At 44.5% G+C, this 14,730-nt stretch overlaps 1 long non-coding RNA gene across 2 annotated transcripts in view; it reads left to right on the top strand.

Annotated features, from left to right (window-relative positions):
• Positions 1-5,723: 5,723 nt before the first annotated feature.
• LOC135393243 (uncharacterized) overlaps positions 5,724-14,730 on the top strand; it is a 29,783-nt gene continuing 20,776 nt past the window's right edge. The window contains exons 1-3 of one of the 2 annotated variants that reach the window (XR_010422550.1): positions 5,724-5,833; positions 8,193-8,295; positions 8,752-9,071. This is a non-coding gene — a long non-coding RNA (uncharacterized LOC135393243). Of the gene's footprint in view, positions 5,834-8,192; positions 8,296-8,751; positions 9,072-14,730 lie in introns of those variants that run through there. The other variant, XR_010422551.1, reaches the window with a different exon arrangement.

The following is a 14,730-nucleotide window of genomic DNA, read 5'->3' as shown; positions in this document are numbered from 1 at the left end:
CGTAGCTGATGCTGTCATATTGTACTTCCTTCATTCCGTACACGACTGCGGCGGCGCCACAATAGACCCACTATTCGACACATTGCTCCCTTCTGTTCTTCCCTCTAGGTTTGATATATGATAGTTTCGTTTAGTTTCGTTCTTGCACGTGGTTTTTGGAAGGCGCTTTAGTGGAAATGTTTCAATGTAGGACTGTCGCTTTTTAGTTGACGTAAAAAAAGACGTAGCTGATGCTGTCATATTGTACTTCCTTCATTCCGTACACGACTGCGGCGGCGCCACAAAAGACCCACTATTCGACACATTGCTCCCTTCTGTTCTTCCCTCTAGGTTTGATATATGATAGTTTCGTTTAGTTTCGTTCTTGCACGTGGTTTTTGGAAGGCACTTTAGGGGAAATGTTTCAATGTAGGACTGTCGCTTTTTAGTTGACGTAAAAGAAGACGTAGCTGATGCTGTCATATTGTACTTCCTTCATTCCGTACACGACTGCGGCGGCGCCACAATAGACCCACTATTCGACACATTGCTCCCTTCTGTTCTTCCCTCTAGGTTTGATATATGATAGTTTCGTTTAGTTTCGTTCTTGCACGTGGTTTTTGGAAGGCGTTTTAGGGCAAATGTTTCAATGTAGGACTGTCGCTTTTTAGTTGACGTAAAAAACGACGTATCTGATGCTGTCATATTGTACTTCCTTCATTCCGCACACGACTGCGGCGGCGCCACAAAAGACCCACTATTCGACACCTTGCTTCCTTCTGTTCTTCCCTCTAGGTTTGATATATGATAGTTTCGTTTAGTTTCGTTCTTGCACGTGGGTTTTGGAAGGCGCTTTAGTGGAAATGTTTCAATGATGGACTGTCGCTTTTTAGTTGACGTAAAAGAAGACGTAGCTGATGCTGTCATATTGTACTTCCTTCATTCCGTACTCGACTGCGGCGCCACAATAGACCCACTAGTCGACACATTGCTCCCTTCTGTTCTTCCCTCTAGGTTTGATATATGATAGTTTCGTTTAGTTTCGTTCTAGCACGCGGTTTTTGGAAGGCGCTTTAGGGCAAATGTTTCAATGTAGGACTGTCGCTTTTTATGTACGTAAAAAAAGACGTAGCTGATGCTGTCATATTGTACTTCCTTCATTCCGTACACGACTGCGGCGGCGCCACAATAGACCCACTATTCGACACATTGCTCCCTTCTGTTCTTCCCTCTAGGTTTGATATATGATAGTTTCGTTTAGTTTCGTTCTTGCACGTGGTTTTTGGAAGGCACTTTAGGGGAAATGTTTCAATGTAGGACTGTCGCTTTTTAGTTGACGTAAAAGAAGACGTAGCTTATGCTGTCATATTGTACTTCCTTCATTCCGCACACGACTGCGGCGGCGCCACAAAAGACCCACTATTCGACACCTTGCTCCCTTCTGTTCTTCCCTCTAGGTTTGATATATGATAGTTTCGTTTAGTTTCGTTCTTGCACGTGGTTTTTGGAAGGCGCTTTAGGGCAAATGTTTCAATGTAGGACTGTCGCTTTTTATGTACGTAAGAAAAGACGTAGCTGATGCTGTCATATTGTACTTCCTTGATTCCGTACACGACTGCGGCGGCGCCACAATAGACCCACTATTCGACACATTGCTCCCTTCTGTTCTTCCCTCTAGGTTTGATATATGAAAGTTTCGTTTAGTTTCGTTCTTGCACCTGGTTTTTGGAAGGCGCTTTAGTGGAAATGTTTCAATGAAGGACTGTCGCTTTTTAGTTGACGTAAAAGAAGACGTAGCTGATGCTGTCATATTGTACTTCCTTCATTCCGTACACGACTGCGGCGGCGCCACAATAGACCCGCTATTCGACACATTGCTCCCTTCTGTTTTTCCCTCTAGGTTTGAGATATGATAGTTTCGTTTACTTTCGTTCTTGCACGTGGTTTTTGGAAGGCGCTTTAGTGGAAATGTTTCAATGTAGGACTGTCACTTTTTAGTTGACGTAAAAAAAGACGTAGCTGATGCTGTCATATTGTACTTCCTTGATTCCGTACACGACTGCGGCGGCGCCACAATAGATCCACTATTCGACACATTGCTCCCTTCTGTTTTTCCCTCTAGGTTTGATATATGATAGTTTCGTTTAGTTTCGTTCTTGCACGTGGTTTTTGGAAGGCGCTTTAGGGCAAATGTTTCAATGTACGACTGTCGCTTTTTAGTTGACGTAAAAAAAGACGTAGCTGATGCTGTCATATTGTACTTCCTTCATTCTGTACACGACTGCGGCGGCGCCACAAAAGACCCACTATTCGACACATTGAACCCTTCTGTTTTTCCCTCTAGGTTTGATATATGATAGTTTCGTTTAGTTTCGTTCTTGCACGTGGTTTTTGGAAGGCGCTTTAGTGGAAATGTTTCAATGTAGGACTGTCGCTTTTTAGTTGACGTAAAAAAAGACGTAGCTGATGCTGTCATATTGTACTTCCTTCATTCCGTACACGACTGCGGCGGCGCCACAATAGACCCACTATTCGACACATTGCTCCCTTCTGTTTTTCCCTCTAGGTTTGATATATGATAGTTTAGTTTACTTTCGTTCTTGCACGTGGTTTTTGGAAGGCGCTTTAGGGCAAATGTTTCAATGTACGACTGTCACTTTTTTGTTGACGTAAAAAAAGACGTAGCTGATGCTGTCATATTGTACTTCCTTCATTCTGTACACGACTGCGGCGGCGCCACAAAAGACCCACTATTCGACACATCGCTCCCTTCTGTTTTTCCCTCTAGGTTTGATATATGATAGTTTCGTTTAGTTTCGTTCTTGCACGTGGTTTTTGGAAGGCGCTTTAGTGGAAATGTTTCAATGTAGGACTGTCGCTTTTTAGTTGACGTAAAAAAAGATGTAGCTGATGCTGTCATATTGTACTTCCTTCATTCCGTACATGACTGCGGCGGCGCCACAATAGACCCACTATTCGACACATTGCTCCCTTCTGTTTTTCCCTCTAGGTTTGCTATATCATAGTTTCGTTCTTGCACATGGTTTTTGGAAGGCGCTTTAGGCCAAATGTTTCAATGTAGGACTGTCGCTTTTTAGTTGACGTAAAAAAAGACGTAGCTGATGCCGTCATATTGTACTTCCTTCATTCCGTACACGACTGCTGCGACGCCACAATAGATCCACTATTTGACACATTGCTCCCTTCCGTTTTTTCCTCTAGGTTTGATATATGATAGTTTCGTTTAGTTTCGTTCTTGCACGTGGTTTTTGGAAGGCACTTTAAGGCAAATGTTTCAATGTAGGACTGTCGCTTTTTAGTTGACGTAAAAAAGACGTAGCTGATGCTGTCATATTGTACTTCCTTGATTCCGTACACGACTGCGGCGGCGCCACAATAGATCCACTATTCGACACATTGCTCCCTTCTGTTTTTCCCTCTAGGTTTGATATATGATAGTTTCGTTTAGTTTCGTTCTTGCACGTGGTTTTTCGAAGGCGCTTTAGGGAAATGTTTCAATGTAGGACTGTCGCTTTTTAGTTGACGTAAAAAAAGACGTAGCTGATGCTGTCATATTGTACTTTATTCATTCCGTACACGACTGCGGCGGCGCCACAATAGATCCACTATTCGACACATTGCTCCTTTCTGTTTTTCCCTCTAGGTTTGATATATGATAGTTTCGTTTAGTTTCGTTCTTGCACGTGGTTTTTGGAAGGCGGTTTAGGGGAAATGTTTCAATGTAGGACTGTCGCTTTTTAGTTGTCGTAAAAAAGACGTAGCTGGTGCTGTCATATTGTACTTCCTTCATTCCGTACACGACTGCGGCGGCGCCACAATAGATCCACTATTCGACACATTGCTCCCTTCCGTTTTTCCCTCTAGGTTTGATACATGATAGTTTCGTTTAGTTTCGTTCTTGCACGTGGTTTTTGGAAGTCGCTTTAGGGCAAATGTTTCAATGTAGGACTATCTCTTTTTAGTTGACGTAAAAGAAGACGTAGCTGATGCTGTCATATTGTACTTCCTTCATTCCGTACACGACTGCGGCAGCGCCACAATAGACCACTATTCGACACATTGCTCCCTTCCGTTTTTCCCTCTAGGTTTGATACATGATAGTTTCGTTTAGTTTCGTTCTTGCACGTGGTTTTTGGAAGTCGCTTTAGGGCAAATGTTTCAATGTGGGACTATCTCTTTTTAGTTGACGTAAAAAAAGACGTAGCTGATGCTGTCATATTGTACTTCCTTCATTCCGTACACGACTGCGGCGGCGCCACAATAGACCCACTAACCGACACATTGCTCCCTTCTGGTTTTCCCTCTAGGTTTGATATATGATAGTTTCGTTTATTTTCGTTCTTGCACGTGGTTTTGGAAGGCGCTTTAGGGGAAATGTTTCAATGTAGGACTGTCGCTTTTTAGTTGACGTAAAAAAAGACGTAGCTGATGCTGTCATATTGTACTTGCTTCATTCCGTACTCGACTGCGGCGGCGCCACAATAGACCCACTATTTGACACATTGCTCCCTTATGTTTTTCCCTCTAGGTTTGATATATGATAGTTTCGTTTAGTTTCGTTCTTGCACGCGGTTTTTGGAAGGCGCTTTAAGGCAAATGTTTCAATGTAGAACTGTCGCTTTTTGGTTGACGCAAGAAAAGACGTAGCTGATGCTGTCATATTGTACTTCCTTCATTCCGTACACGACAGCGGCGGCGCCACAAGAGACCCATTATTTGGCACATTGCTCCCTTCTGTTTTTCGCTCTAGGTTTGATATATGATAGTTTCGTTTAGTTTCGTTCTTGCACGTGGTTTTTGGAAGGCGCTTTAGGGCAAATGTTTCAATGTAGGACTGTCGCTTTTTAGTTGACGTAAGAAAAGACGTAGCTGATGCTGTCATATTGTACTTCCTTCATTCTGTACACGACTGCGGCGGCGCCACAAGAGACCCACTATTCGACACATTGCTCCCTTCTGTTTTTCCCTCTAGGTTTGATATATGATAGTTTCGTTTAGTTTCGTTCTTGCACGTGGTTTTTGGAAGGCGCTTTAGGGCAAATGTTTCAATGTAGAACTGTCGCTTTTTGGTTGACGCAAGAAAAGACGTAGCTGATGCTGTCATATTGTACTTCCTTCATTCCTTACACGACTGCGGCGGCGCCACAATAGACCCACTATTCGACACATTGCTCCCTTCTGTTTTTCCCTCTAGGTTTGATATATGATAGTTTCGTTTAGTTTCGTTCTTGCACGTGGTTTTTGGAAGTCGCTTTAGGGCAAATGTTTTAATGTAGGACTATCTCTTTTTAGTTGACGTAAAAAAAGACGTAGCTGATGCTGTCATATTGTACTTCCTTCATTCCGTACACGACTGCGGCGGCGCCACAATAGACCCACTATTCGACACATTGCCCCTTCTGGTTTTCCCTCTAGGTTTGATATATGATAGTTTTGTTTAGTTTCGTTCTTGCACGTGGTGTTTGGAAGGCGCTTTAGGGGAAATGTTTCAATGTAGGACTGTCGCTTTTTAGTTGACGTAAAAAAAGACGTAGCTGATGCTGTCATATTGTACTTCCTTCATTCTGTAGACGACTGCGGCGGCGCCACTATAGACCCACTATTCGACACATTGCTCCCCTCTGTTTTTCAGTTTTCCCCTCTAGATCGCACATATATCGGCTACATGCGGCTGTGGCTTTTGCTATATCATGCTACCGTCCCCCAGGATCATCATCGTTGTTTCTTTTCACTTTTGTGCGGGAAATTGTGTGCTGTGGCAGTTGTATCGTTGCGTCTTGCGGTTACAAAGGTGCAGCATGTCTTACCTTTGCGACGTGCTGCGATGCTTGCTGTACTAGTACTTGAGAACGTTCTTTGACCATGACAATGGCAATGACTTTCCGCTTTCTGTTGCGGAAGGAAAACGTAAGCGGCAGGCACCACGTTCGCCGTAGCTTATGAGTGTGGGGCATGAAGGTGAAACGTAAGCGGCAATGCACCATGTTTGCCGTTGCTTACGAATGTGGGGTATCATTAGCGTACTTGTTTGTTTGTTTGTTTACTGCTATATTATATAGGGAAGGGTCAGTGGCGTAGCCACGGGGGGGGGGGGGGCTAGGGGGGGCGGGGCCCGAGTCCCCCCCCCCCTACCTGCCACGAACCGACCCACACAAATCGTGCAAATCCGAAACATAATATATGGGGGGGGGGGGGGGGGGAGGACCGGAGGACCAGTGTGACGATCGCGAAAGTTCTTGCAGTTCATGGCGTCTATCTAAGAAGCACTCTTGAATGGTTTTCACAGTATGTGCTTTTCAAAATACTTCCAATCTCGTGACACCACCTCATTGGTCATGACAGCCTATACGTGTAATCGTATTGTGAACGTCTAAATCAACTATTTTCGTTCCCTTGTTTAATCCACAGTTTGCAGTGTGCACAAGTATGTGTGTGTTGTCGACACAGGATCAGCAGGTGGGGGGTGGGGCGAGTTTTCTTATCAAGCCCCCCCTTACCTTGGAGGTCTGGCTACGCCACTGGGAAAGGTAACGTTTCTGACACGAGCCTTTCAGTTAGGTTTCAGTTACTGTTTCCGCTAATGGAACGCCTGCTACAGAGCTGCGGGGGAAGGACAGCCTGTCCGTCTCTGTCAGCACCCTGTTTAGCACAAGTGCTGCTTTGGTGTCTCGCGTACACACTACACAAGTAATTCTACATTGTTGGGATGCGCACATCGTGGCAAATTTAAAAACAAGTGAAGGAACATGACTTCAGACTTCTGTCACTCTAAGTCCTGGAGAGATATTCTCGTCAAAGTAATCGAGCTCGATTCACAACTAGGGATACCGGTTAGAGATAAATAAGGGTGAAGTGTAGGGGCGGAGTGTGTTCTGGTAGCTCTGCCCAATAGTAATCGAGCTCGATTACTTTGTGTCTCACCTATCATTGGTCGTTACGTGAAGAAGGCGTGAAGAACAGAGGTGAATGCCACGCGTCCTCAACCAGTAGTCGAACCCTTGATACTGCAATCTTTGCGCTTTATCGAAGTGCCCATATCACAGCGAGGCCGCCCTTCCGCGTGAAGCGCCTTCGCCGGAAGCGGAAGGTTGTAGGTTGTAGGTTGTATCGTGAATGAGCATGAAAGAGAAATTTGTGCCGACGTGCGATATGTGCGCGTAGAGTGCATAGCTGTATCTATGTAGCCTACAGTGTGGCCCCACTTGACTCCCAACGCGGCGAAATGTGCAATGTTTCACAATCTATGCATATGAAGGTTATTCCACAGTGAACGGAATATCACCACATCACATTAATTGTAATACACGTTTACGCCTATGCACCACGTTTTTCCTTCCTGTCGTTTATTTCAGTATAGCACATAGCGTCCCCATGTCGTAGGAAAACGCGACCTTCTTACTGTTCATGCGCTAGAGATATCGGAGGACGACAACTAGGGATACTGGTTAGAGATAAATAAGGGTGAAGTGTAGGGGCGGAGTGTGTTCTGGTAGCTCTGCCCAATAGTTCGTGACGTAAAGTAATCAAGCTCGATTACTTTTGACAGGAATAGCTCCCCAGCAGCTAAAGATGGCCGTGACCTTCGTCCAATGTCACATTCATAGGCGGACGCTCTCAGTAGTAAACAATACCGCCTTAGCCGCAGTGAAGTGAAAAAAAGTGAAAAATAAATAAATAAAAATCTCAGGCTGTCATCCTCGTGCCACGGTGGAATACCGTGCCTGGAGTCTATGTATGTCTTATGTGTTGATGTCATAGACTCATAAGGACTGGGACGAGGAGGTAGGACAATTGCCCCCCTCCCCTCCCTCCATGCTAGTTCTGGTGTGTATTAGTGTATTTCATTGCTCCGCGGTGCATGTATATACTATCTCAACGCACTGTTTGTACACTACTTTTGGTGCTTTATGTGTCATGTCTGGGAGTGGTATTCCACTCTGATGCCCCACATTAGCTCGCAGGAGTTCCGACTGTTCACTGCTCCGATGCCATCTACTGTGACAACAAGGGCTAGACCTGCCCCATAAGCATGGCACACTTTCATGTAAATATGGTTGAAGGGCATCCCTGTGTTGGTGGATGTTTACTGTGGGCCACTGATGCTGAGCTTGCACTGTGTAGCACGCGCAAAGCATGTTGAACTACTTCAGAAATCGTACCTGGTAACAAATATAGCCTTTCTTGTTTTCCAGTGTGTTCTCTTGGCAAGGCAAGATAATATACAATTCTTGTGGACAGTGTTGTCGAAGGTAGCGTTGGCTGCATCCAGGCTGGAGATCGAGGGAACACACCCATGTGAGCGTTATTCAGACTTTTCTTGCTCAAGAAGGAGTCTCTGCTGGATCTCAAATTCAGTTCTTGGCTCCTCCCACTTCATGTAATTGTCAAGTGTAATGTCACTGTTGTGCATCAGAGGGTGCCTTTGTACATCCTGGCAGGGACAGCCCAACGTTTTAAAGGAACACTGAACTGTTATTAACTAAGCTAATACCCCTGTCACACAGAGTGTAGCTTTCACTGACTGACACTTGCATTTAAAGTCATGTTCAGCTTAAGAAAGAAAATAAATCTAGTTCGTCAACCACATATGCCATTGGAGATGAGGACACGCAATAGGGTTTATTCACTGGCGTCACCTCGCCGCCATACTGTAGGTCCCTGGAAGTTATGTTCCCGCATTCGTTCGCTGCCATATGCTTTTTAGATGTCTATTAACGTCGAAAACATGAAAATTACTTGGATATGTTACAGATGACACTGCACAATAACTCTGACACACCACATATAAGGTGAGTGCGATATGGGTGACTGCTTGGATCGGACCTACAATATGGCGGCCGATGGCAGCACATCTGCCTGAAAGCGACAGTGGCGGTCTCCTACGGATGACGTCATGTGAATAAACCCTATAGTGTGCCATGAGGAATATTGCGGCGACACCATGCGCCATCAGCCGACAAACCACACTTTCTGCCGCAGCGTAGCGTCATGTGGCCAGTCCTAACAGAGAATACGGAAATAGAGTGAGTATGATGGACTACATCATCTGGCCAGGGATTTTCTCAGCACCCCTACCCCTAAGGCCTTCCAAAAATTTTACAACTCCCCCCACCCCCAAATTGCCTGCCAGGATGGCCGAAACAGCCAAATATGGTGCAAATATGGGTGTCACCCCACCCACCCATCCCGAAGCGGAAGTCCTGGGCCCGCTTGCACGACACTTCCGCTAGGATCCTAACCTTGAGGAATGTCGTTTTGCGCAGCCTTGCTAAGTGCTTGTGTCACGTGCTACTGACGTAAACTTTTTTTATCAGCAAAATGCACTGCCAGAGCTGTGCCAAAGGAAATGCCTCAAGTTAGGATCCTAGCAGAAGTTTTGTGCAAGCGGGCCCTGGGAATATCCTTGCAGCGTGCGCTCAAAGGGCAATGCCGCAGTTTCTTGAAGACATCTCTTCTCGGGTATAAGAATCCGTCCTGGAAATTCTATGAGCAATGAGGGGTCAAAGTGTACGTGTGAAGTGAGAAGTTTTTTAGGTGTCGAGGGCAGGCACTTGGGTTGTGCACGCGCCCAAGGGATGAAATCTTTACCGTGAGGGGCAGATTTTTTTTCAACATTAAAGGGACCATGAAATGATTTTCGAGGATTCCGAGTACTCTGCGGAAAACCGTTCTTATGATCCATCACTATCGTGCACACATAGACTTTTAACTGTATTCAGTACAACGGGAGCGCAATTATCAGACAAAAATAGCAGGGCATGACCGCTGGATATATGCCTTCGAAGTGGGCTTACGTCATCGCAATCCAATCCTCTCAGCCAACTGTGAACGACGAGGAAGACACACCCCGCCGGACCACGTGGATGCATGGTTTCGGTTTGGACAACGACGTCGTATATCTCCCGTCGAAATCACTTGAAATATGGCGAAAGGCAAATTATGAGCAATTGAGGAAGAGGTTATGCGACACATACAGCGTCTATGGATTGTTCGGTATGCAGCAGCTCGTAAAATGTCACCGATGAAGGTATGTTCTGATGAAGAAGAAGTTCAAAGAGGAAAACGTGCTCTGGTAACCATGCTGACAGTCAACGGCTATATGTATTACATTTCTTGTAGGATTCTGTGTCAACGGTTAGTTACATTTGTGTCTCCAAGTCAAATTAAAACATATTTCATGACAAAGTATGCAAGCTTATTTGAAAATTTTGCACTTTGCTCGCAAAAGCCCGTCCGCGAATCGGCAACATGTTCTGTGTATGATGTCACGGCCAGTTCGCCTCGGAGGCGGGCCGTAGCAGCTGCCGTTCACGCCTGTGGTAAATAACAGAATATTTTTGCTATTTCTACGATTTTCAACATCATATTTCACAGAGTGAATGCTTTAGTACAGGAGAACTAATTAAAAATGATTGTGGGCTTGTCAAAAATCCTTTCATGGTCCCTTTAAGAGGGGATACCACCACCGGTGGGTATTTTCTATGGGACAAACTTTGCAGTCTCTTTCGGTACATAATGAACCGCATTTCATGAGACTGGTCTTGTTGGATAGCGTTCGAAAATGTGCTTCGTTGCTTCAGGAAAAATTATTAGTTTTTATCAAGCAATTTTTCTAAACACATTACTGAGGTACAAAAAATTAGCAAAATTGGATACTCAAGCTTTGACACGCTCTTCTAAAAAAACTAAGAGACTTATGCAGAAATTTTCCTGGAGTGGCAAAGTAAAAGTATTTCTAGAACATTTTAACACCAGGATCATCCGCATCCAATTATCTGTTCTCCCGATATACGATAAAACATGAAGGCAGGTAACGCGCTGCTTGATTGATGTATTTTGCGCCTCCCTGTGGTGCCACATCGCGGGCTAAAGGGGTAAAAAGAATCCCTCCGCCACACAGCACTGTAAATCCAACACCCTATCGTAGATTCCCTTTCCTGACAGGTTGCCTTCCCACTGTTGAAGTCCTTGAAACAGCTCTTTTTGGGAGATTGGGTAAGGGAAGGCGTCTGCTGTTTGGGATAGTTGGAGATAGCGTGTGTGGCAATCTCCCCTATTCCCTGCCTTGGGTTTTTCTGAGCTGATTGTTATGACAGTGCACGTTTTCCGGCAGGCAGACCTACAACTATGTCTTATCATCCTTGCTTGCTTTCTGTGCACAGTGGCCGCAACTTTTTCAGTGAAGGGACCATGGATCCTACGTTTGTATGGTGCTGTCTTTGTAAGCATACAAGTCTTTAACTGCACTGAATATGAAAATCTGCACTTGGCGCATTATGGCCTTAGTAGCTAATGCGCCAGAAAAAGCCAAATCAAATCAAATGAAAATTGGCACTGCTTTTGTTATTAGATGGTCTGGTAAGGGTTTAGGAAAAAATGTTCCCGAAAAAAAAAAAATTCGCTCGAGAGAGCGATGTCAGCTCGTATATTTTTGTAGTCTGTCGATAGGTAGTTTGGTCAGAATTAATTATCATCTATCACCCTCGCCACCTCTGGGTTATGTTATTGAGGGCGAGTGGTCAATTGCTCACCAGACATTTGCTCACCCCGTTTCATTTTAGCATGAGCCCAACCTGACAGTTTCATAATTTATTTTCATCTTTTCCACTGTGTGAAGCAGTGAATAACAAAGCGTTTTAAATCTTCTTTTTTAATTTTTGAGGCCCACTAGCTATTGAAAAAAATAAATAAATAATAATAATAATATAAAGGAGAAAGGGGGAAGGAAAGGAAAAGAAAAGAAAAAGTACAAAACTTGGGGCATAAAGTTTTCAGGAAACGACCACAGGGCTTATTATTTTAATCCAGCATTATCACAGCCAGTCATCCCCCCAGCCACAAGAGTCACAAGGGCCACCAAACACGTGTTCCACCAAACACGACACATAACTTGTGAAAACGATAGGCACGTAAACAACTTGGTGGGCATTTGTCTGCCTTGAGCTTCCGGGCAGTGAGCGAATGTCCTGGATCCGTTATTGAGACCTCTCCTCCATTTTGTTTGGTCGTAAACCGATTTGACTGACGAGTAAAATAGGCGTCACATGGAAACAATACCACAGTAATTTACTCTATTGGCTACCCTACATTAGATTGTAGCAGTGGTCACTGTTATGACACTTGAATTCAATAGGCAATGGACTGTCAAATAGCAAAGTTATCGCGCGGAAACACCAACATTTTCTTGTGACCCAGTTGGGTGTGACTCAGCGCTACAGTAATAATAAGGTAGGACTAATGGGGTAACTAATATAGGAAGAGAAGCTTTCTATCAACCCCGCGCTACACCACACTACCTCAAGCGTGTATTCGGGGAAACTGGGGTTCCAGAAAAAGTTGTCCCTGGTTGCGTGGCCGGAAATAATGGTCCCGCGGGGTTCCGTGCACCGAAAAATACAGGAGTGCCGTTGTGAACAGCTGAGGAAACGGATCATAGCCGGTCATGCCTATCATTCGCCCTCATTATTTGTTGAAATTGAGGGACATTTTTCTAATTAACACTGATGTTAAAGGGGCCGTAAACAGGCCACCAAACATTTCAGAAATAATGATACCCTATTAAAGAACGCAGATCATAATACCCAAATATACATTTGGTCTGGCCCGTGCCAGCTCGGTGACCCATATAACTGCTTTCAAAGATGAGTAACCAGCGAGCCTCTCTCCACCACGCATACGTCACATGGCTACGTAGCGTTTTGCCGTCCAATCGGGGGGCCGAGCTGCGCACATGACGTTTCAAATTACCAGACAATAAACATACTTCATTATCAGCTGTGAGTCAGAGCGCTCAGTTTGTTTGTGTGGAACTACATTTTGCACTCCATGGTTCCGAAATTCAACGTCATGGCATATTCAACATCTCCGGCTGTCGCAAACGTCAACAGTTAGGCTGCTATCACATGACGCGATTCGAACCCGGGTTCCTCCCAGTCACGACATGACATGGCCAACACACTAACCACTGTTCCACGCGAGCTGGTGACGCGATGCCGCGTGGCTCAAGCCAAAGTACGGCAGGCCAGTTGACGGAACCATTCGAAGATGACGAAGGTGTCCCATCGCGCACCTACCTAAGATTCCGGAACTGTAGTCCCGGATATTCATTCGCGCTCGTGGTGTGCTGCGTGCTACTGCCCAGAAAACGTAGTGCGCGTATGATACATAAATTAAACGCATTTCTTTTTCACTTAGAGGCTGTAACTGTTTAGATTTTGAACAGAAGAGGATTCACGTTCATCTAGTCCAATTCCGCATTTGAAATAAAATCATACGTGGAACACTCGATCATAATTGGTGAGCAAAGCGCTACGTCAAAATGACGTAAAGTTAGAGCGTGGGGCGGAGCTACAATGCGAAAGAGTGCAGTGAATATTTCATTCGTATGCAAGCGCCTTTTGTTTTTGAGCGTTAGCAATTGCAAGGAGTTTTCACTGCCTAAGTTTCAATAATATAACACAAAGAAATGGGCCCCTTGTGTACCTGTTTACGGCCCCTTTAATGAACAGTAAAAGCTAAAAGCTGCATGCCATTGAAAGAAGAGTATAAAGGCATCGTCATCAATCATATTAGACCCCCTAGCAAGGGGTAGCGTTCCACTACCAGAGTGGAAAACCTCCCCACTTCATCGTCACAATATATTTCTTGTCGTTTGTTGAAAGGGCACTGTTTTTTCTAATGTTTGTGTGTTCTTGTAGTGCATGACGATTACAAAGCCAGAAGTCAATTCACAGAAAAGTCAGTTTTAATGAACCCCAGACAAAAATTAATCCGCAGCATACAACGTTTGATCCAAGCTGCGACATCAGAAACAAAAACGTGCCCAGCACACTTTATCATCACTAATTCATGTGTTCCCGGACCATTTTATCCTACACTACACCCTAATGCTGTACATTGAGGAGAATGGCGACCTCCAGTATGGAAAGCAACGGGCGACACGAAACCTCTAGGGAGATTGTAGCAAGATAAGATAAGTTGATCAAGAAATTTAAAGATTACATCCATTTCATGCCGAATAATTATTTCGCATATGGTGGATACCATGTGTATGGGTATAGGAGAAAAAGGTCCAGACAAAAATATTATTCAACTATTCTGGTGACCGTTGCATACTCGACGCGTGAGCCATAAAACAATTTATCATTTCTTTTAGATGTCCGTATATCACTGTTCACTCATCTCCAGAACAAAGGAGATATGTCAAACCACTGATCAATCGTGGCATCTGACGGTTTCGGTAAATCCCGATTCAATTCCATTGGTGCCCCTCCGAATTAATTTTTATCGAATGAAGTTCACCAGGGTGCGGACAATCGCTCATCGGACAAAATTGCTCACACTGTTACCAAATACGACTCCTTTTTTACTGTCATTGCTTTTTCTTTTTCTCGGGGGGTCCATATATTCCAGGACCATTTATTCCGATATCCATATGCCAGACATCAAATAGGAAGGAGGTGTTACATTGTAGTAGAGGTTGTAAATAAAAATGTTTTGTCACCTATTTATGTCCTCTTGCGGATTATGACGGCTTCCGATAAAGGAGAAATAATAAATGGTATGAGACTCGTTGACATCAAGCACAGGCTCGTTTGCGTGCGTCTTTTGTAGATTAGAGAAATTTTATATGGCGGAAGTCATCTGTCTGCCAAACGTTTTACTGTTGGAATTCTCAGCCAAAGAAATATCAGCTGGTCAATATAATTTTATAGAAATAAGCGCGGCGAA

This window comes from Ornithodoros turicata, chromosome 4 (assembly GCF_037126465.1).
Source record: "Ornithodoros turicata isolate Travis chromosome 4, ASM3712646v1, whole genome shotgun sequence".
In the NCBI taxonomy this organism is placed as follows: domain Eukaryota; kingdom Metazoa; phylum Arthropoda; class Arachnida; order Ixodida; family Argasidae; genus Ornithodoros; species Ornithodoros turicata.
The sequence above is the reverse complement of the archived record's forward strand: the minus strand, read 5'-3'. Positions and strand labels throughout refer to the sequence as shown.